We start from the raw sequence: 21661 nt of genomic DNA, 5'->3' as shown, positions 1-21661 counted from the left end.
TAGGGTTGGGCGTGACAGGGGAGCCAGGCACAAGTGTGAGTTTGCCATCTTGTTTAGTTCTTAAGTTTAAATTCACACTGGTGGCTGGCTTCCCCGTCATACCCAACCCTAGAGATGATACTGAAACTGATAGATCTGTAAAAACTGTGAAAACTCGAAGGGTGTGTATGTGTGTGTGTATGTAATAGCAGCTCAAAGTGAAAGGGGTCAGGGGGCCACAGACAAGAGTTAGTCTGGGGAAAAGCCCTTTATTTGTGTTTGTCTCTTTCCCACCTCACTCTGGAAAGCGGAATGTCAAAAGTAGCAATTGACTACAGGAAAGTTTCCTGAGGGGTGTGTGTGGGTGTGGTGTGGGTGTGGGTGTGGGTGTGTGCATGTGTTGGCAAAAGGAGTGATGGAGCCCAGACAGTAACAATGTTTACTGTGCTAGAGGGAAACCTTGGGACAGGTGGCAGGGAGAGGGGAGGGGATGTGCAAAGGACCAGAAGTGAGAGAGGTGAGAGCATATTTAAGAAATAGAACAAAACTCTTTATGGCAGGAGCATCAACATGAGGAGGAAGAAGAGATGAGACCAGAAAGCTTAGCCAGGGTTGGATCCTGACAAAAATCAATCCTGTTCAAGACTTTTGACTCTATCCCTAAGGTAATAGGAAGCGGTTGGACCATTTTAATCCGAGGAAGGGGATAAGGAGACTTACGTGTTTATATGTCTCAGGCTGAATTGGAGGAAAAGATCAGCGGGAAGCAAGACTAGAGATAGCAAGTTCAGTTTGGAAGTGGTTGCAGTAAACTGACCTGCACTGTCTATCAGTGTGTGGCTATTTACGGCCACTGAATGTGGCTGGTCTGAACTGAGGTGTTCTGTAAGTGTAAAATACACACTGGATTTCAAAGACTTAGTACAAAAAGAATGGAAAATAGCTCATTAATAATTTTTATATTGGTAGTGTTGAAAGGATAATATTTTTGATATGAGTTAAATATTTTGTTAAAATTAATTTCCTGTTTCTTTTTACTTTTTTAATGTGGCTACTGGAAATTTTTAATTACATATGCCACTCACTTTATATTTCTGTTGGATAGCACTGATCGTCTCTGGATGGGTAGCTTTCAAACATTTTTGGCCATGATTCATGGTAAGAAATATACTTAATTTAACATCATAACCCACAATATCACATATGTACTTGGATATTTATAAGTGAGACAAAAGTTTTGTGAAACAATACTATGTATAATTATCACATGAAGTACACTCTGATATTTGATACTCTTTTTTTTTTTTTTTTGGGGGGGGGAGATCAGCCCTGTGCTAACATCTGCCAATCCTCCTCTTTTTTTGCTGAGGAAGACTGGCCCTGGGCTAACATCCATGCCCATCTTCCTCCACTCTATATGGGACACCGCCACAGCATGGCTTGACAAGCAGTGTGTCGGTGTGCGCCTGGGATCCGAACCTGCGAACCCCGGGCCGCCGCAGCGGAGGGTGCGCTCTTAACCGCTTGCGCCACCGGGCAGGCCCTAATATTTGATATTCTATTCCTTAAATAAAATATCGAATGTGACCCATTCAATTTATTTTAATTTAATTAATTTTAAATTGACCTGCAGTTTGAAAACTCCAGACTAGGCTAATTATTATTAGAGGTGTAATTAGAGGACAAGATGTGAATAAAGTCATATATAGTAGGTTTTGGAGACACAGAACGTCATATCTGGATTTGGGAGGAGAGGACAAAGACTGTGTTAAGGGTCACGTCCAGGCATTTGGCTTGGGTGACTGAGAGGATGGTGATGTAATTCCCTGAGAATTGAAGCTAGTTAGGCAGGAAGATTATGAATTCAGTTTTTGACATGTTGAGTTTGAGGTCCCTGGAGGATGTACAAAAGGAGCTAGCAAGTAAACAGAAGCACATACAGCTTAGGAGTGAGGAAAAGAAATCTAGGCAGGAGATGGAGATTGGAAATCAGCATATAGGTGGTAATTGAAGTCATATGAGTGAATAAGATTACCCCTGGTAGTGTATAGGGCAGGAGACGAAGAAGATCTAGGAGAGAATTCTGAAGGAACATCCATATTTCAAGACAAATCCAGGGACCACTCACTCACATGTTCTTGAAAGTATCTTTTCTCCTGAATTGTAGGACCCAAACTTTTCCCTATTTTCCTCTTTCTTCTGGCCACTTCTTTTTTTTTTTTTAAAGATTTTATTTATTTTTTCCCCCCAAAGCCACAGTAGATAGTTGTATGTCATAGTTGCACATCCTTCTAGTTGCTGTATGTGGGACGCGGCCTCAGCATGGCCGGAGAAGCGGTGCATCGGTGTGCGCCCGGGGTTCCGAACCCGGGCCGCCAGCAGCGGAGCGCACGCACTTAACCGCTAAGCCACGGGGCCGGCCCTTCTGGCCACTTCTTGACTCTTCCCTTGCCTCTTCCTCCTCTTCTACCTCAATTGTTTTTCCAGATTTAATTTATTTTTTAAACTTTTTAAATTAACAATTTCAGATTTACAGGCAAGTTGCAAGAGTAGTACGGAGAATTCCCGGAAACGCTTCACCCACATTCCCCAAAAGTTAACATTTACTACATATGCTTTATCCTTCTCTCTCTCTCTCTCTCTCTCTCTCTCTCTCTCCCTCTCCCTATATATATATATATATATACACACACATACCTACATACATATAAATAGAATTCAGACTTACTCTTAGTAGTTCAGTTCAGTTCAACTAACTCTTAGTAGTTCAGGAAAAAATATCTATATTACATAACCACAGGACAATTACCAAAGTCAATAAATAAACATCGATACAATACTACTGTCTCAATAATTGTCTACAGACCTTATTTATATTTTTCCAATTGTCCAAATAATATCCTTTACAGCAAAATAAAATCCAAGATTATTCATTGCATGCAGTTGTATCTCTATAATCTCTTTTAATTTGAGTCTTTTTCTGTATTTCATAACTTTGACATTTTGTATTTCATAACTTCGACACTTTGAAGAGTATAGGCCAGTTAATTTGTAGAATGTTCTTCAATTCAAATTTGTCTCACGTTTCCTCGTAGATAGTTTCAGGTTATGCATATTTGGCAGAAGTGATGCTGAGTTCTTCTCAGTGCATCATGTCAGGAAGCACATGCTGTGGATTACTCCCACTACTGTCATTGTGTTTACTTTAATAATTTGGTTAAAGTGGTGATTGCCAGATTTCTCCACTGGAAGCACATTATAGGGAGATATTTTGAAACTACGTAAATATCCTACTACCTCTCAAACTTTCACTCGCTAGTTTTAGCATCCATTTATGACTCTTGCCTGCATCAATTATTAATATGATGGTTACCAAATGATTATTTTCTAATTCCATCATTCCTCCTACATTTAATAGTTGGCTTTCTAATGTAAGGAAGAGCTTTCCCTTCTCCCCTTTTATTTAGTTAGTTATATCAGTGTGGACTGATAGATTCTTAATATATTCAATAAATTATCATCTATTACTATCATCATTCTTATCTTGATGTTCAGTTTATCCCTGATCTAGCCATTAGGAGCTCCTTCAAACTGGCTCCTGTGTCCTTTTGACGTAGCCTCTCATTCTTCAAACACTTCCTTACTTTTTAGTGCAATAGGAGATTCTAGTTTCCCCTTGTATTTTCCTTGCTTGAGACCTAGAATCAGCCATTTCTCCAAGAAACCTTGGTTCCTTTTAGTGGTATCAGAAACCAAGAACAGGGTGCTAGGTGTGTCATTGCTTCTAGGCCCCCTCAATTGACAAAGCTGAGAAATCCATATATGTACGTACATATACACATACACATCTATATCTATTTATATCTATCTGTCTGTCCCTGAGTTCACCTTGAATATCTCCAATTCCAATCCAACAAAGCAGAGTTTATTCTATCCTTTCCGGTTTCCATATTTTTAACTCTCTTTTCCGATAGTGAGAAATCTGGCTTTCATCGTTCCCAATAAATTTACTTATTTGCTCAATCCTAGAATGTACAGAAAGTAGCTTCAGAATTGCTAATGAGTGTCTCTGCAAAAAAAAAGTCTACTGACTAGGGTTCAATAATTTTTAGAATCCTGGCAATCCTCACTTTGCACAGTAGTGTGGGACCATAAAAATAATTGCGCAAGTTGAAACCATGCAAAGTGATCTTAATAATCAATGAGAAACATTACAATTGTTCCATGACCTTTAAAAATTTTTGTCAAAGTACCGAACATTCTCTTACCGTTGGATATAAATGTATCAAGAAATGAAAAACATAATAAAACTAATAGTTATTTGGTACACTGTAATTTAAAACTTTAGAAATATTCAAGAGTAAAGTGCTTTGAATAGAAATATTCAAGAGTAAAGAGTAAACTTATCAAGGGCCGGCCCCGTGGCTTAGCGGCTAAGTGCACGCGCTCCGGTACTGGCGACCCGAGTTCGGATCCCGGGCGTGCACTGACGCACCGCTTCTCCGGCCATGCTGAGGCCGCGTCCCACATACAGCAACTAGAAGGATGTGCAACTATGACATACAACTATCTCCTGGGGCTTTGAGGAAAAAAAAGGAGGAGGATTGGCAATAGATGTTAGCTCAGAGCTGGTCTTCCTCAGCAAAAAGCGGAGGATTAGCATGGATGTTAGCTCAGGGCTGATCTTCCTAACAAAAATAATTAATTAATTAATTAATTAAATTAAAAAAAACTTATCAAGAATAGTTTGAATAGTATTTGCCTTCTTCTTGTGTAACTTACAATCCACAGCATCTTTTTGCCATACTCCTTTCTAAGTTTGGATCCACTTCCAACATTTTATCTTTTGTACTTTCAATGTTGTGCAATAGCTCTGAGAGTTCCTTTATTGTAAAATTCTATGCTGGTGTCACTTCCTCTGGGATAGCATCCTTTTCATCACAATCATTTTCCTCCTTTAAATGTCGATAAGTTTGCTTTCGCTAACTCCGTTTTTTTGTGTGTGGTTTTTTTTTGTGAGGAAGATCAGCCCTGAGCTAACATCCATGCCAATCCTCCTCTTTTTGCTGAGGAAGACTGGCCCTGAGCTAACATCTATTGCCAATCCTCCTCCGTTTTTTTCCCTGTTCCTCCCCAAAGCCCCAGTAGCTAGTTGTATGTCATAGTTGCACATCCTGCTAGTTGCTGTATGTGGGATGCCGCCTCAGCATGGCCAGACAAGCGGTGCGTCGGTGTGCGCCCGGATGCGAACTTGGGCCGCCAGTAGCGGAGCGAGCGCACTTAACCGCTAAGCCACGGGGCTGGTTCCTCGCTAACTCTGTTTATGGTGATTGGTATTTCACTTCCCAGCATTATCACTTTTCCTTTCTTTGCTACTCTTTCATCTTTTGGGCCAATTCCTTGTTTCAGTTATCCAGTTTTGTAAACTGACATGTGAGTTTATTGCTGGCAGACAAGGAGACAAGACAACTACAACCCATAACATAAGTGCAGTGACCAATCACAAGCCAACTTTAAAAGTAGTGAGGTGATGGTCAGTAATCATGACGTGCCTCTTGTTTACTTAGAGATTTGTGGACTGAAGAGCTGGTAGTGAAGTTCATACTTTACGCAATTACTCATGGTTAATATACTATGGTAACTGAAATTTGAACCTTGTTATTAGGGGACTAGTGTGATTTGACTAAACTGTGGTAATTGAAATTCATGCATATCGGAACTGAGCAAAGCAGGACTTTCTGTACTTTTTGTCTTTAGCCTGAGGGCATACAGTCCAAATCTTGTGCTTGAAAGTAATTTTGGTTAGTTCTCCCCTCTCCACACCCTTCACAGGGCCATCCTATTCACTTGAAATATGGTTTGGTTCATTTATTTCTCTTTGTATTCCGTTTGAGAAGATTCCTTCATCCTTATTGAATTTTTTTTAAATGTGAAGTCAGGACTGCAAAAAGATATATTCAGAGAAGTGTCGTATCCCTTCCCTCTGTCCTTCCACCCCATTGCAACCACACCCAGAGGTTCCAACCACACCCTGAGTGTAGTGATGGTTGCACGAATCTTTTTTTTTTTTAAGTTTTATTTATTTTATTTCTTTCCCCCAAAGCCCCAGTAGATAGTTGTATGTCATAGCTGCACATCCTTCTAGTTGCTGTATGTGGGACGCGGCCTCAGCATGGCTGGACAAGTGGTGCATCGCCATCGGTGCACGCCCAGGATCCGAACCCGGGCCACCAGCAGTGGAGCGCACGCACTTAACCGCTAAGCCACAGGGCCGGCCCTGCATGAATCTTATTAGTATCCGGTTTATCCTTCTTGTGTTAATTGTTGCTCAAATACGCAGATACATGTATATTTTCTTCTTTCTCCTCTCTTAAAGAAAAGTTGGCATATTATAGATGCTCTTCTGTACTTTGCTCTTTTCACTTAAGAGTGTATCCTGGAAATCACTCCACAACAGTTTTTAGAGAATTTCCTCATTCTTTTTTGTGTGTCTGTGAGGAAGACCAACCCTGAGCTAACATCCGATGCCAATCCTCCTCTTTTTACTGAGGAAGACCGGCCCTGAGCTAACGTCTGTGCCCATCTTCCTCTACTTTATATGGGACACCGCCACAGCATGGCTTGAAGCAGTGCATCGGTGCGCTCCCAGGATCTGAACCTGCGAACCCGGACTGCTGAAGCAGAGCGCGCACACTTAACTGCTGCACCACCGGGCTGGCCCCTCCTCATTGGTTTTTTTTTAGATCTGCATGGTCCTCCATCTTGTGGATGTTTGGTTGTTTATTCAGCTACTCTTCTGTGTATGGGTATTTAGCTGGTTTCCAATATTGTGCAATCACAAACAATTCTACAGTGAGTAACTTTTTATATATGTATTTTTGTATCATTGGATTATATCTTCAGAATAAATTCCTAAAAGAGTGACTGCTAGGTCAAACAATAAATGCACGATAAATGTTGTTTTCCCAGATGTTGCCAAATTTGGCAAACCTCCGTAAGGTTTATACCAATTAGCAATCATATCAACAGTGTATGAGAGTGACTGTTTCCTCACAGTCTTGTGAACAGAATGTGTTATCACTTTCTAATTTTTGCCATTCTGATAGGTGAGAAATGGTATCTCAGTGTGGTTTATCATCATCATCGTCATCATTATTTAATTTACATATAGTAAAATTGAAATTTTTTTTTTGCATACAGTTCTGTGAATTTCAAGACATCTTATGGGTTTGTGTAACCACCATCACACTCAGGATACAGAACAATTCCATCATTCTAAAAAACTCCCTCATGCTGGCTCTTTGCAGTCAAATCCTTCCCACACCTCTAACCCCTGGCAACCACTGATCCTTTCTCTGTCCCTATGGTTTTACCCTTTCCAGAATGTCGTATAAATGGAATCATGCAGTACATGACCTCTTGATACCAGCTTGTTTCACGCAGCATAATGCCTTTGAGATTCATTCATGCTGCTTCATGTTTCAATGTTTCATTTCTTTTTATTGCTAAATAGTATTCCACTATATGGATGTACCACAGTTTATCTTTTCACCCAGTAAAGAATATTTGGGCTGTGTATTGGTTTCCAAGGGGTGGTGTAACAAAGTACCGAATTGTTCATATGCTAGTATATAGTAATACATACACTGCTAGTATATAGGAATAATAGTGATTTGTGCGTGTTGACCTGGTATCCTGTGACCTTGCTTAAATCACTTAATTGTTCTACAAGTTTTTTTGCGTATATACTTTAGTGGCAATCATATTGTCTGTGAATAGGGACAGTAAAAGGGGAAAACACTTTCTTCTCTATTCTAAACACTTCTGACACCAGATGTGTGACTTTTTTCCGTCATACCTGCCAATTATCCAACACTAGCCGGGTGTCCTACCGTTCAATTTTGACACTATCTGTAGTTAGCATCAGATCCCACATGTTAAGGGCTCAGTCCCACAAGACTGCCCCCCTCAACTTCAAATGCCAATCACAAGTCCAGGCCTCCCATATTTCTGACCAAGCAGCTGTAAGTTGGGGGTCCCCTAACCCCCTCCTCAGGTTTGATAATTTGCTAGAACAGCTCACAGAACTCAGGAAAACAGTTTACTTACTAGATTATGAGTTTGTTATAAGAGGATACAACTCAGGAACATCCAGATGGAAGAGATTCATAGGGCAAGGTATGGGGGAAAGAGCATGGAGCTTCCATGCCCTATCCTGGTGGACCACCCTCCCAGCAACTCCATGTGTTCACCAACCCAGAAGCTCTCCAAACCCCTTCCATTAGGGTTTTTAATGGAGGCTTCATTGCGTAGGCATGATTGATTAAATCATTGGCAATTAGTCATTAGCTCAACTTCCAGCCCCTCTCTCTTCCCCAGAGATCAGGGAGGTGGGCTGAAAGTTCCAACCCTCTAATCACATGGTTGGTTCCCTTGGCAACCAGACCCCATCCTGAGGCTATCCAAGAGTCCTCAGCCGCCAGTTATTTCATTAGCATACAAAAAGACACTTATTACTTCTGAGATTCTAAGGGTTTTAGGAGTTGTATGCCAGGAAACGGGGGTGGGGGGTGCAGAGACCAAATATATATTTCTTATATGTCACAGTTTTATTATATCCTTTCGAATCTGTATGCCTTTTATTTCTTTTTCTTGCCTTATTGCACTGGCTAGGACTTGCAATATAGTGTTGAATATGAGTAATGAGGTGAAAGTGGACATGCTTGGTTTGTTCCTTAGGGAGAAAGCACTTAGTTTTTTACTATTAAGTGTGGTGTTTACTGTGGGGGTTTTTTTGTGCGTGTGAGTAAGATCAGCCCTGAGCTAACATCCATGCCAATACTCCTCTTTTTGCTGAGGATGATTGGCCGTGGGCTAACATCCGTGCCCATCTTCCTCCACTTTATGTGGGACACTGCCACAGCATGTCCTGACAAGAGGTGAGTCAGTGCATGCCTGGGATCTGAACCCAGGCTGCCAGCAGTGGAGCGCGGACACTTAACAGCTATGCCATGGGGCCAGCCTCAACTGTGGGGTTTTTATAAATGCCCTTTATCAAATGAAGGAAACTTCTGGGCAGTGGTATACCTTGTATCTCACTTCTCAAAACCTGTGGAACATTGATTAGGCTCAGTTTTATGCATATGCAGCTTAAGAATGAGCCCAGAAGTTCATACATACTTTATGGGACCATTTTATTGATCTCCTTAATCTTCCCAGCACTTCCCTTTCTGGTCCTCTAGCTAGAAAAGGGAGTGGGCTTTAGTTTCCTTGCTCTGCTGTGCACTTCCTGCAACTGCAACTGCCTTGGGGCCAAGAAGCAAGAAGATATACAGTGAAAACAGCAGTGGGGACCCTTCCTTGCTCTTGGGATCAGAGTTCTCCTCTCAGAGTTTTAGTGCCTGCCCGGCCTCCATGGTCGTCTCCTCCATTGCCACTATGAATTGCCTATGGACTGGTGTGGGAGAGAATGGGAAAATGAAAACAAAAACAAAGGAAACTTTGGATTTCCCTCATTCTCTATGTCCTACAGAGGCCCCCTTTCCTGCCCCTTAGACCATATTAGAGGATTCCTCTTGGAGATCTATCTGTCCACACCTGGTGCATAGTTCTGGGTTTCAGCTTGTTTTTGAGTCCAGGCCAGGAGATACTAGAGGAAAAACAAAATGGAAAACTTAGTGTTGGTTCGGTGGTACTTTGAGTTCTGGTTTCCTTCCCCAACCTGCCTGTTACCATTTGCATTCTAGAGTCTTGAGATAGCTGTTCTATGCATCTGTCCAGAGTTTTTACCTATATTCAGTGGGAAATACAAAGTAAAGTGCTTATTCTCTTGATCAGAACCCAGTAATCTCAGCGTCATTTTAATTTATGTTTTCTCTTATCATTAGAGAGTTTGAACATCTTTTCATATTTTGGGAGCTGTTTTTATATTGCTTTGAGGGATTAAGTTTTATCTTTTTTCTCTAATTTTAAAGTTTTTTATATATTAGGTGTATTAGTTCTTTATCTTTATGTGTTGCAAACGTTTTCTCCTAGTTTGTCCATTGTCCTTTGATATTGTTTATATTCTTGGGGGCCATGCAAAGTTTTTTTTATGAAGTCAAACTTATCAATCTTTATTTTATTGCATTTGGATTTTGAATCATAGATAGAAAGCCTTTCCTTTCACTCAAGTTAAAGAAGAATTCACCCGTGTTTTCCTCTAGAGCCTGTACAGTTGCCAGTTAGCTCTCTAATCAGTTTGGGACTGAATCTTGTATATGGTATGAGGTATGAATCTAACCTTATCTTTTTCAAAAGTGTTTCAGAAGTCCCACAACCTCCTCAAGTTTGACAATTTACTAAAAGTATTCGCAAGACTAGATTACAGGTTATACTCAAGGCTAGGTTTTTTACAGCAAAGTCTGCAGAGCAAAAGCAGCAGGAGAAAGATGTACATTGGCAGACTCCAGGCAGGCCAAACACAGGCTTCTGCATTTTTCCCATTCAGGATCACACAAGATATGCTTTCTTTCTAGCATCAAACTACAGAGACATATGTGGTATGTCTCTGCCCAAGGAATCTTGTTTGAGTTTTAGGATCTGAATCTTTTATAGGGGGCTGGTCATACGGGAGGCATATCCTACTACGTAGCCAGCCATGGCAAACCAAACTCAAGACCCCAACAATGAAATCAGGTGCATGCAAATCATCAATCTCAATGTTTGTACAAAGCAGTCTGACAAGCTGGGACAGCATGGCCCATTGCTCCAGGTGTACACAGCAAAATCATCAATCATTGACATAAAAAAGCATTCTGAGGGCCATATTCCCAGAGGTTAACCAAGGGTCAATTATGGTTCTAGGTTCCCTTGAAGACAGAAAGGAATAAACAACCAGATCTGCTATTTTAACCCTGTCCTCACAAAGTGACTAACCAGCTTTCCTAAGCACCTTTATGAAAATGTCTGTCTTTGCCCCAGTGATTTGAGATGCCACTTTGATCATATACCGAAGTTCTATACGCACTTGTATCTATTTCTGGATTTTCAATGCTATTTCTGGTTTGTGTATTTATTGATGCAGTTGAACACACAGTGTTTTCATTAGAAAGGCTTTACAGTGTGTTTAATGTTTCTAGAGCCTGTCCATCCCTGTAGCTTTTCTTTTCTAGTGTTTTCCTGGCTAATCTTGCATGTTTATTTTTCCATACAAAGTTTAGCATCAATATGTGTATTTCCATGAAGAAGCTTGTTTCTACCTTGCTTTTTTTCCTTTGATAATTTCTATTTTCCTATCTTTAAGCAAATATGTTTGTGTGTGTGTAAGGAAGATCGGCCTTGAGCTAACATCTGCCAATCCTCTTTTTGCTGAGGAAGACTGGCCATGGGCTAACATCCATGCCCATCTTCCTCCACTTTATATGGGGCGCCGCCACAGCATGGCTTGCCAAGCGGTGCATCAGTGCGCGCCCAGGATCTGAACTGGCGAACCCGGGGCCACTGCAGCAGAGCGTGCGCACTTAACCGCTTGCGCCACCGGGCCAGCCCCAAGCAAATATTTTTTTTACAAAAATAAACCACATAACAGGATGACAAAAAAAAAACACATTAATCCCAATACTCTAACATAACCATTGATATTGTTTTGTTACTGTTTCTTTTTACACAATTGTAATTATATATATGTCCATCATCTTATTACAGTCTTCATTACCATCATTTTTAATGACCTATTTAATCATTCCCTTGTTAAAGAATATTTAAGTTGTGCCGAAATTTTGGCTACTATAATCACTGCTAAATATTACTTTTTCATTTATTTATTTCCTTGGGATAGAGACTCGTGGAGTGGAATTGCTGTAAGGCAAAAGGTGTAAACATTTTTAAGCCTCTCGATGTATGTTAATAATTTGCTTTCTTTAAGGTTGTACTAATTAAATTGTCACCAGCATTAAAAGGGCCTATTTTCACTGCATCTTTACCTTTCATTGTATACCATGTCTTAAAATAAAATAATAACTCATCTATTTCAACGTGTCACCAAAATGTAAATATTTATACCTTCTGACCCACCAAGTGCACTGCTAGAGTTGTGGAAATAATCACCTGATATGCATGTGCAAGGATGTTCACTGAAGAATATGACAGTGTGATACCAGGTAGTTTACAAGCATAAGTATGTTCAAGTCCATGCAGAGGGTGATTATGGGGAAAGACTTCTATAGATTATTTCATATACTTTTGTGTTGTGTTAATTCTTCACAGTGAGCATGTATTACTTTTTTTTATTGTGGTAATATACATAACATGAAATTTACCATTTCAACCATTTTTAAGTGTACAGTAGGGTGGCATTTGGTACATTCACGTTGTTATGCAACCATCTCCAGAACTTTTTTCATCTTCCCAAAATGAAACTCCGCACCAATTAAATGACAACTCTGCATTCCCCCCTCCTCCCAAGCCCCTGGAAACCACCCTTCTACTTTCCGTCTCTAGAAATTTGACTCCTCTAGGTACCTCATATTTGTGGAATCATGCAGTATTTGTCCTTTTGTGTCTGGCTTGTTTTACTTAGCATAATCTCCTCAAGGTTCATCCATGTCGTAGCATGTAGCATGTTGAGGCAATGTTTAAAAAACATTCCTTGCTTTTTGAGGCTGAATAATATTCCATTGTATGTATATATCACATTTTCTTTATCCATCTTCCATCAATGGACACTTGGTTGCTTCTACCTTTTGGCTATTGTGAATAATACTGCTATGAATATGGGTGTATGAACATCGCTTCAAGATCCTACTTTCAAGGGCCAGCCCCGTAGCTTAGCGGTTAAGTGCACGCACTCCACTGCTGGCGGCCTGGGTTCGGATCCCGGGCGCGCACCAACGCACCTCTTCTCCAGCCATGCTGAGGCCGCATCCCACATACAGCGACTAGAAGGATGTGCAACTGTGATATACAACTATCTACTGTGGCTTTGGGGGGAAAATAAATAAATAAAATCTTTAAAAAAAAAAAAGATCCTACTTTCAATTATTTTGGGTATATACCCACAGGTGGAATTGCTGAATCTATCTAGCTTGTAAACATTGGTGTTATTCAGGGCTAGATCCAGGACCCTCTTTTTTCTCTGCATTTTTCCCACTATGTTATCTTACTGATTTCCATGAGATTTAAATACCAAGGACTATCCAGTTTCTATCTCTAGTCCATACCTCTCTCCTGTATCTCTAATCATTTGTTCTACATTTCCTCTTGATGATTCTCCAACATCTTAAACACAATATCTAAAACTGAACTCCACACTTGCTCCTTCCCCATCTCAGTAACTGGCATTGCCATCATCCAGGTTTCTCAAGCCAGAAATCCAGTACTCATTAACCCATATCCAATCTGCTCCAAGTTGTAGTTTGAAATAGATCTCTATTCTGACAATCTATCTCCCTCTTCACTGCCATCATCCTAGACCAGACCATTAGCATCCATCATCTGGATTATTGCAGTGAGCTCCTCAAGGGTCTCCTTCTTTTCTTACCCTTGTATTAGTTTCCTGAGGCTGCTGTAGCAAATGATCACAAACTTGGTGGCTTTAAACAACAGAAATTTATTCTCTCACGGTTCCAGAGGCCAGAAATCTGAAATCAGGGTGTTGGCAGGACCACATTTCCTCTAGAGGCTCTGGAGGGTGAATTCAATCCTTGCTTCTTCTAGCTTCTGGTGGTTACTGGGCATTCCTTGGTGTTCCTTGGCTTGTGAACACACCACTCCAATCTCTACCTCTATTTTCACATCACCTTCTCTGTGTGTCTGTGTCTTTTCCTCTTCTGTCTGTCTCAAATCTCCCTCTGCTTTTCTCTTATAAGAACACTTGTCATTGGATTTAGGGCCCACATGGATAATCTAGGATTATCTCTTCATCTCAAGATCCTTCTATTAATTGCATCTGCAAAAATCCTTTTTCCAAATAAGGTAACCTTCACAGATTCCAGGGATTTAATGTGGATATCGTTTGGGGGACATTTTTTTCAGCCTACCACATCCCCTCTTTTTCACCCAGTAGCCAGAGTGAGCTTTTGAAATGTAAATTTATTTAAAATTATACCTGCCTATAACTCCTCAGTGCCTTCCCACCCCGGTTATAGTAGTATACAAAATTTTTCTCTTGGTCCACAAGCTCCTGCCTAATCTGAAACCTCTCTCTCCAACCTCATCTGTCATTCATCTGCTACCCACTTTTCCTCAACAGCTCTTTCCCTCCACCTGTATTTTCATACAGTTAACTCCTATTAACCTTCTCTTTCCACAGGTTTGCCTATCAACTGGTGTGGGGATCCACATATGGCCCACTGCCTTTCTTTATAAATAAAGTTTTATTGGCACACAGTCAGAGTTTTTTGTTTATGTATTATCTGTGGCTGCTTCTGTGCTACAGCAGCAGAATTGAGTGGCTGCAATAGAGACTGTTTGGCCCACAAAGCCAAACATATTTACTATATGGACCTTTATAGAAAAAAATTTGCCAACCTCTGTTTAGGGTATTGGTTTCCTATTTAGTGCTCTCAGATCTACTATTTGATTTCCTCTTTTCTCCAAATATTTAACTGCCTCCTCTAGTAAATTCTCTAAATTTTCAATACCTTCTAGTTATAATAGATTGCATTGCTTGGTCTATTAAATGTAATAGCCATGGTGTGACTTATGGAGCAGGCAGCAGACATCAGGCAACCACTGGTCTTCATCCATGCCAACTGAGCCCTTCCTGATGAAGAGAAGGGGTGATCTCACCCATTTTGAGGGAATTTAATTGACTATCACATTTTTATTTTGTGAAGGAGTGACTGTTTCCCCATTCCTCTAGCTCCTGTGCCTGGGTTTGTGACAGGCCCTGACATACGAACATGAATCCTCTTGTTTACTATACCCCGCGGTGCCTATGCCCAGTGCCAATGCTATTGCCCTGCAGACTGGGTACTTGCATCAGACTGCCTCTCTCTTTCTGTCCAAATATGCTGCTTTATTCATGGAGCAAGATGAGTGTGATCCACTTCTCCTACAATGCTGGAGCCCTGACCTGGCTCTGCCGTGGGAGCCTGTGCTTACCGGAGTGTGTGGTTAACTGATGCTTTATCCCCTCCTGCCTGAATATTCTGCAGGACATGGGCCACTATGCTCCAAATGGGAAGCTCTTCTGCCACCTACAAGCATTTGTAGGACTTGGCCAAAGCTGTGTCTGAAAGGAGGCTGTCAGTTTTTCAAGTCTTTTCTGACTCCCACCTGGTAGAAGTTTTGCTTCAAAATTCTAGTATTTCTAGTGGAATAGCATCATGTCTTCTTATGGGGTGAAATGAAACCAAAACAACAAAATCCCAGATATTGTTGCTTGGATGACTTATACAGGATATGCAAGTATTCATTTTTCACCTGTTGGTTATATGGTTCTCTACCTATTTGGACCCAAAGTGATCCTAAGGAGATTGTTGCTCCATTTAAATATCTTCTAGTGGTTTGCCATAGGCTGGTTTCTTTTCTTTCCTCAGTGGGCCCTTCTGATAGTAGTCTCAACCGAAAAGCCATGGATTGCCTTATTTTGCAGAGTATCTGGTCTGACTTAGGCTAAACCACCATTTACTAATATGTCTACACCCCCACCCCAAATGACAAAACTTTGCCTTATATAATTTAAAAGATTTTGATCTCAGAACTATCAATTGGAGACATTTCATTAGCATGAAAACACTCTCTAATTATTTTATTTCTTTTTTAGGACAAGAAGAGGCTATCTAATATTCCTAACACATAATGATGATGTGCACCAGACTTGTATTTGTGGGTATTTGTGGGTTCATGAAAGCGTGTCAGAAAAACTGTGTTTAATCTTTTTTAGTCTCTGTTTCTTTGGTCCAGTGTCATTTTACATGAAGGCTTTTCAAAATTATTATTCAGGAATTATCTATTATATGATTTTTATGACCCCTTTTTTGTCTTCAAAGTCTTTGAACATGATTTTGAAGAGAAAGATTAATCATTTTACATAACCGTAACATACCATTTTTATATTTGCCAACGTATTCTCACTTTTTTATACACCTTTACTGAGTGTATTTCACATTCCATACAAGTCACCCATTTAGAGTGTACAACCCCAGGCCCGGCCCAGTGGCTCAGTGGTTAAGTGCACGTGCTCCACTGCAGCGGCCCGGGGTTCGGATGCCGGGCACGCGCCAATGCACCACTTGTCAAGCCATGCTGTGGTGGTGTCCCATATAAAATGGAGGAAGGTGCGCACAGATGTTAGCCCAGGGCTGGTCTTCCTCAGCAAAAAGAGGATTGGTGACAGATGTTAGCTCAGGGCTAATCTTCTTCACAAATAAATAAATAAAGTGTACAATCCAATGGTTGTTATTATATTCACAGAATTTCGCAACCATCACCACATAAACTTCAGTACATTTCATCTCTCTCAAAAGAAACCCTGTGCCCATTAAACATTCACTCCTCATTTACCCCCAACACCTCAGCCATGTGATCCTTTATGACGGGCTTCTTTCACCTAGCACAATGTTTTCTTTTTTTTTTTTTTTTTTAAGATTTTATTTATTCATTTTTCCCCCCAAAGCCCCAGTAGATAGTTGTATGTCATAGGTTCACATCCTTCTAGTTGCTGTACGTGGGACTCGGCCTCCCGTTGGACGGAGAAGTGGTGCCTTGGGGCATGCCCGGGATCCGAACCCGGGCCGCCAGCATCAGAGCGCGCTCACTTAACCGCTAAGCCACGGAGCCGGCCCTAGCACAATGTTTTCAAAGTTCATCCATGTTGTAGTATGTAACAGTTCTTCATTCCTTTTCATGGCTAAATAATATCCCATTGAATGGATATAAGTGTTATTTATCCATTTATCACTTGATGGATATTAGAGTTCTTTTTTTTTTTCTTTTGGTGAGGAAGATTGGCCCTGAGCTAAAATCTGTTGCCAATCTTCCTTTTTTCACTTGAGGAAGATTGGCCCTGAGCTAACATCTGTGCCAGTCCTCCTCTACTTTGTATGTGGGACACCACCACAGCTTGGCTTGACGAGCAGTGTGTAGGTCCGGGCCCAGGATCTGAACCATTGAATTCTGGGCTGCCAGAGTGGAGCACAAACTTAACCACTAAGCCACCAGGCCAGCTCCTGGAGTTGTTTTTTGTCATTATGAATTATGCTGCCATGAACAGTCATGTAAGAGGTTTTGTGTAGACATATGTTTTCATTTCTCTTGAATATATACCTACGAGTTGAATTTCTGGGTCATATGGTAACTCTTTGTTTAGTCTTTTGAGAACTGTCAGACTATTTCCCAAAGCTGCTGCACCATTTGACATTCCCATCAGCAATGTATAAGGGTTCCAATTTCTCCACATCCTCGCCAACACTTGTACACTCGTATACCATCCCAGTAGATGTGAAGTGGATGAAGTGATATTGCATTCTGGTTTTGATTTGTATTTCCTTGATGACTAATGATGGTGGCTATTTGCATATTTTCTTTAGAGAATTGTCTATTCAGATCCTTTGCCCTTTTTAATTGAGTTTTTTTTTTATTATTGAGTTATAATAGTTGTTTGTTTTTTTTTAGGAAGATTGGCCCTGAGCTAACATCTGTTCCAATCTTCCTCTTTTTTTTTTCTTTTCTTTTTTCTACCCAAATCCCCAGTACATAGTTGTATATCCCAGTTGTAGGTCCTTCTAGTTCTTCTATGTGGGATGCCGCCACAGCATGGCTTAATGAGCTGTGAGTAGGTCCGCGCCCAGGATCTGAACCAGTGAACCCCAGGCCACTGAAGTGACATGCTCAAACTTTACCACTATGCCACTGGGCCAGCCCCAAATAGTTCTTTACATATTTTAGACATAAGTCCCTTATCAGATATATGATTTGCAAAATTTCTCTCCTGTTATTATATAGGCTGTCTTTTCACTTTCTTGATAGTGTCCCTTGAAGCATAAAAGTTTTAAATTTTGACAATGTCCAATTTATCTATTTTTTTTCTTTTGTTGCTTGTTCTTTTGGTATCATATCTAAGAAACCATTGCTTAATACAAGGTCATAAAGATTTACACCTATGTTTTCTTGTAAGAGTGTTATACTTTTAGCTCTTACATATAAGTCTATGATCCATTTTGAGTTAATTCTTGTATATGGTGAGAGGTAGGAGTTCAACTTCATTCTTTTGCATGTGGATATCCTGTTATCCCAGCACCATTTGTTGAAAGACTATTCTTTCCCCTTTGAATGTCTGGGCACCTTTGTCAAAAACCAACTGACTATAAATATGAGGGTTTATTTCTGGCCTCTCAATTCTATTCTGTTTGATCTATATGTCTATCATTATGCTAGCACCACACCATTTCGATTACTGTAGCTTTGTAGCAAGTTTTGAAATTGGGATGTGTGTATCCTCCAACTTTGTTCTTCTCTTTCAAGATTGTTTTGCCTATCCTGGGTCACTTTTTTTTTTTTTTAACAAAAAAGAAATGAGTATATTTATCCACTGCCTTTAATCAGATTTAGTATGGTTCTTATGAACCTCTATAATGGAATTCTCAAAGGAAGCCATTTTTGGATGGGGTATTTGGGAAGACAAAAGAAAACACATTTTAATTCGGGAAGGGTACCATGATGCTTAAAACCTTTGGAATCTGACTTGTTTCAGAGGAACTGGAAGTTTGATTTTATTTCATAAATACTATTTGTTGTTTAACATCAGAAGACATGATTTGTAGGACTCAAGCAGCGATACAGAATTTTAGATCAGCAGCCATGTGACCTTTGAAATCAAGACAAAGCTGTGAGTTTCAGGAGCCCTAATTATGTTAACAAGTCAGCAAAATAAATAGATGTAGTTAATAGTATCTAGAGATCAAGCCTAGACCTTGCTTGAAATCTGCATTTTGAGTCAGAGTTGTATTAGTAATTATTTATATAGCATGTTCATTTGATGATTTTAAATTGTTTTCATAATATTTTTTGAAACGAATATTGATACCATTATTAAGTCCTTTGGTTTTTAATCTGCTTTTAAAAATTAAAGTCTTTAGTGAATTATTTATTTAAAAACAAAGAGTACTGGGAAATCCCTCCAAGTCCAAGGAGCATTTGTGGATATCTTGATTTGCCAACCAGTCCCACCATGTTGGTCATGGATCTGCTTTAAAAAATTGATGCCCAAAGACCTGCTACTCTTCACAGTCAACCAGGCCTTACTGTCTCCTTAAGGAGATAGTGAATTAGTGTGTGCACCTTACATAATTTTTAGATATGACTCCCTGTTTAACTATCAAAGAAAGCACCCCCCCGCCCCCCTCCCAAAAAAAGTCTGGTACTGATGTTTTACCTTTTCTACAGCATCTCTCTCGTCAGTCTGATCATGATATGTGGAGTACAATTACTGGTTGTGCTAGATCTACTTTTGCAGTTTTACATTTACACCATTCTAACAAGTTAGCATCCAGAGTGAGAGTGAGGTTCCGGCTCAATCTAGGGCATGATCCAATTCTGGTGCCTTATCAAAATGTAAAGATTTCAGATAGGTGCCCAAAAGATAACTTGGATGTGGTAACACCCGTGAGTCACAATGGAGATAGAAGAAATTGTCATTTTATGAAAGAGACACATTCTGGAAGGCCTCGCATATGTTTAAAAAATCACATAATTAAGCCATTTACCATATGTATCAGTCAGGATTCTGCCACAGAGACATGACCAGTAGGGTATATATATTTATTAAGAGATTTACTAAAAAGAATTGCCTTACACAATTATGGGGGCTTGCTAGGCAGGTCTGAAATCTGTAGGGCAGGCCAACAGGCTGGAAACTCCTGGACAGGAGCTGGTGCCACAGTGCACAGGAAGAATATCTTCTTCCTCAGGGGAATCTCAGTGTTATTTCTAAGGCCTTTCAACTGATTAGATGAGGTCCATTCAGATTATAGAGGATAATGTGTTTTACTTAAAGTCAACTGATTGCAGATGTTAATTACATCTACAAAATACCTTCACAGCAACACCTAGATAAGTGTTTGATTGAATTACTGGGTACCATAGCCTAGTCAAGTTGACACATAAAACTAACCATCGCACCATAGGACTGACAAAGCCTGCAGATATTTCTGTTTACCAACTAAACTGATACCATCCAGTGGCAGTAATGCAAGTTCATGATTCACTCAGCTTGCCAGTTTTGAAAATACGCAATTCTAGATTGCAGTTTTTTTTAAATTTTGGGATTTTCAATGTTTCACATTCTCCACATAAAACAAAGCTTTATTGATATTATTATTATTAATAGTATTTTCAGGGGGCCGGCCCCATGGCGTAGCAGTTAAGTGTGTGGGGCTCTGCTGCTGGCAGCACTGGTTCTGATCCTGGGGATGCACCCACGCACCGCTTGTCAGGCCATGCCATGGTGGTGCCCCACATAAAGTGGAGGAAGATGGGCACAGATGTTAGCTCAGGGCCAGTCTTCCTCAGCAAAAAAAAGAGGACGATTGGCATGGATGTTAGCTCAGGGCTGATCTTCCTCACAAAAAAAAAAAAGTTTATTAAAAAAATATTTTCATATCATACTACTTCAAAATTATATAATTAAAATGCACAGTACAAGAATTCTTCTGTCGGGTAACTCTTAAAATGTTGAGAGGTTAGAGGCTATGACTAATCTAATGTAATTATGTGGAGGATCTTCCAGTTTTAAGCCTTTGTAAGGAGAGTATCTCAGGTGAATATGCCTCTTTCTTTCAATCTCTCTCTTCAACTATCCTCTTTCAATATCCTAGTCCAGTTCCCATCCTCCTCCCTTGAGAATCTTTACTCCATTTGGAGGAGACATTTCCTTCCTTCCATTTCTTCTTGGATCTTGCAAACTTCAGTATCTCAGACTTGACCAGACTTTGGGGACTGCAGAGGGAAAGGTGAGGTCTAGTCCAGGAACAATGGGTGCACACCAGATCTGGTTCAGTTTTCCCCTAATGAGCCTAGTGACTTGATTTCCAGTTCCGCGAGAAGCATGTACACCACCCCCAAATTAGCATTAATTTTACTCAGTGACAACACATTCTCGCTCAAATGTAACTTTTCCCCCCAGCTTTATTTCATTAAGGAGCATTTGACTCCTTCCTGAATCTGGCTTGCAAGCATCGTGATATTAGCTGGCACTCTTAGTCAGCAAGCATCAAGTACGTCAACTCCAAATCTCTCTCCTAATATAATGGGGGGAGAGGGGCGTGTGGGTCGGTCTCAGGTCCTGCTATAGTAGACCCTTGATAAATGTTTCTTGAATTAAATGTAATCGACTTTCCTTTATGCGATGTGAAATCATGGATGGTCTTCTAATGGCGATTAAATTTCCATCCTGTGGCAATACAAAGTTTAGTTCCTCCAAATAAATAAACTTACATATTTCAAAATAGAAACTACATACTTCATAATGGAAATAATCTTGGATGGAAGAAACGCATAATTGGCTCTTAAATGAAATCATTGTTATTCGCAATGCAACATCATTATAGCACCTATTTCAATGTTCCGCGCATCAATCGATGCAGATAGAATATTGTTGTCTGAAAGGGTACCAATTTCGTGGTTTTCAAAAGGCAGTGAAGAGAGCGTCAGCCTTTCAAAGGAAAAATTGCATGAGATTCCCCCAAGACGCTGCCCACAA

Source organism: Ceratotherium simum, chromosome 6 (assembly GCF_057802395.1).
Source record: "Ceratotherium simum simum isolate JZ-2026a chromosome 6, ASM5780239v1, whole genome shotgun sequence".
Taxonomy (NCBI): Eukaryota; Metazoa; Chordata; class Mammalia; order Perissodactyla; family Rhinocerotidae; genus Ceratotherium; species Ceratotherium simum.
This window is presented reverse-complemented; position numbering follows the sequence as displayed.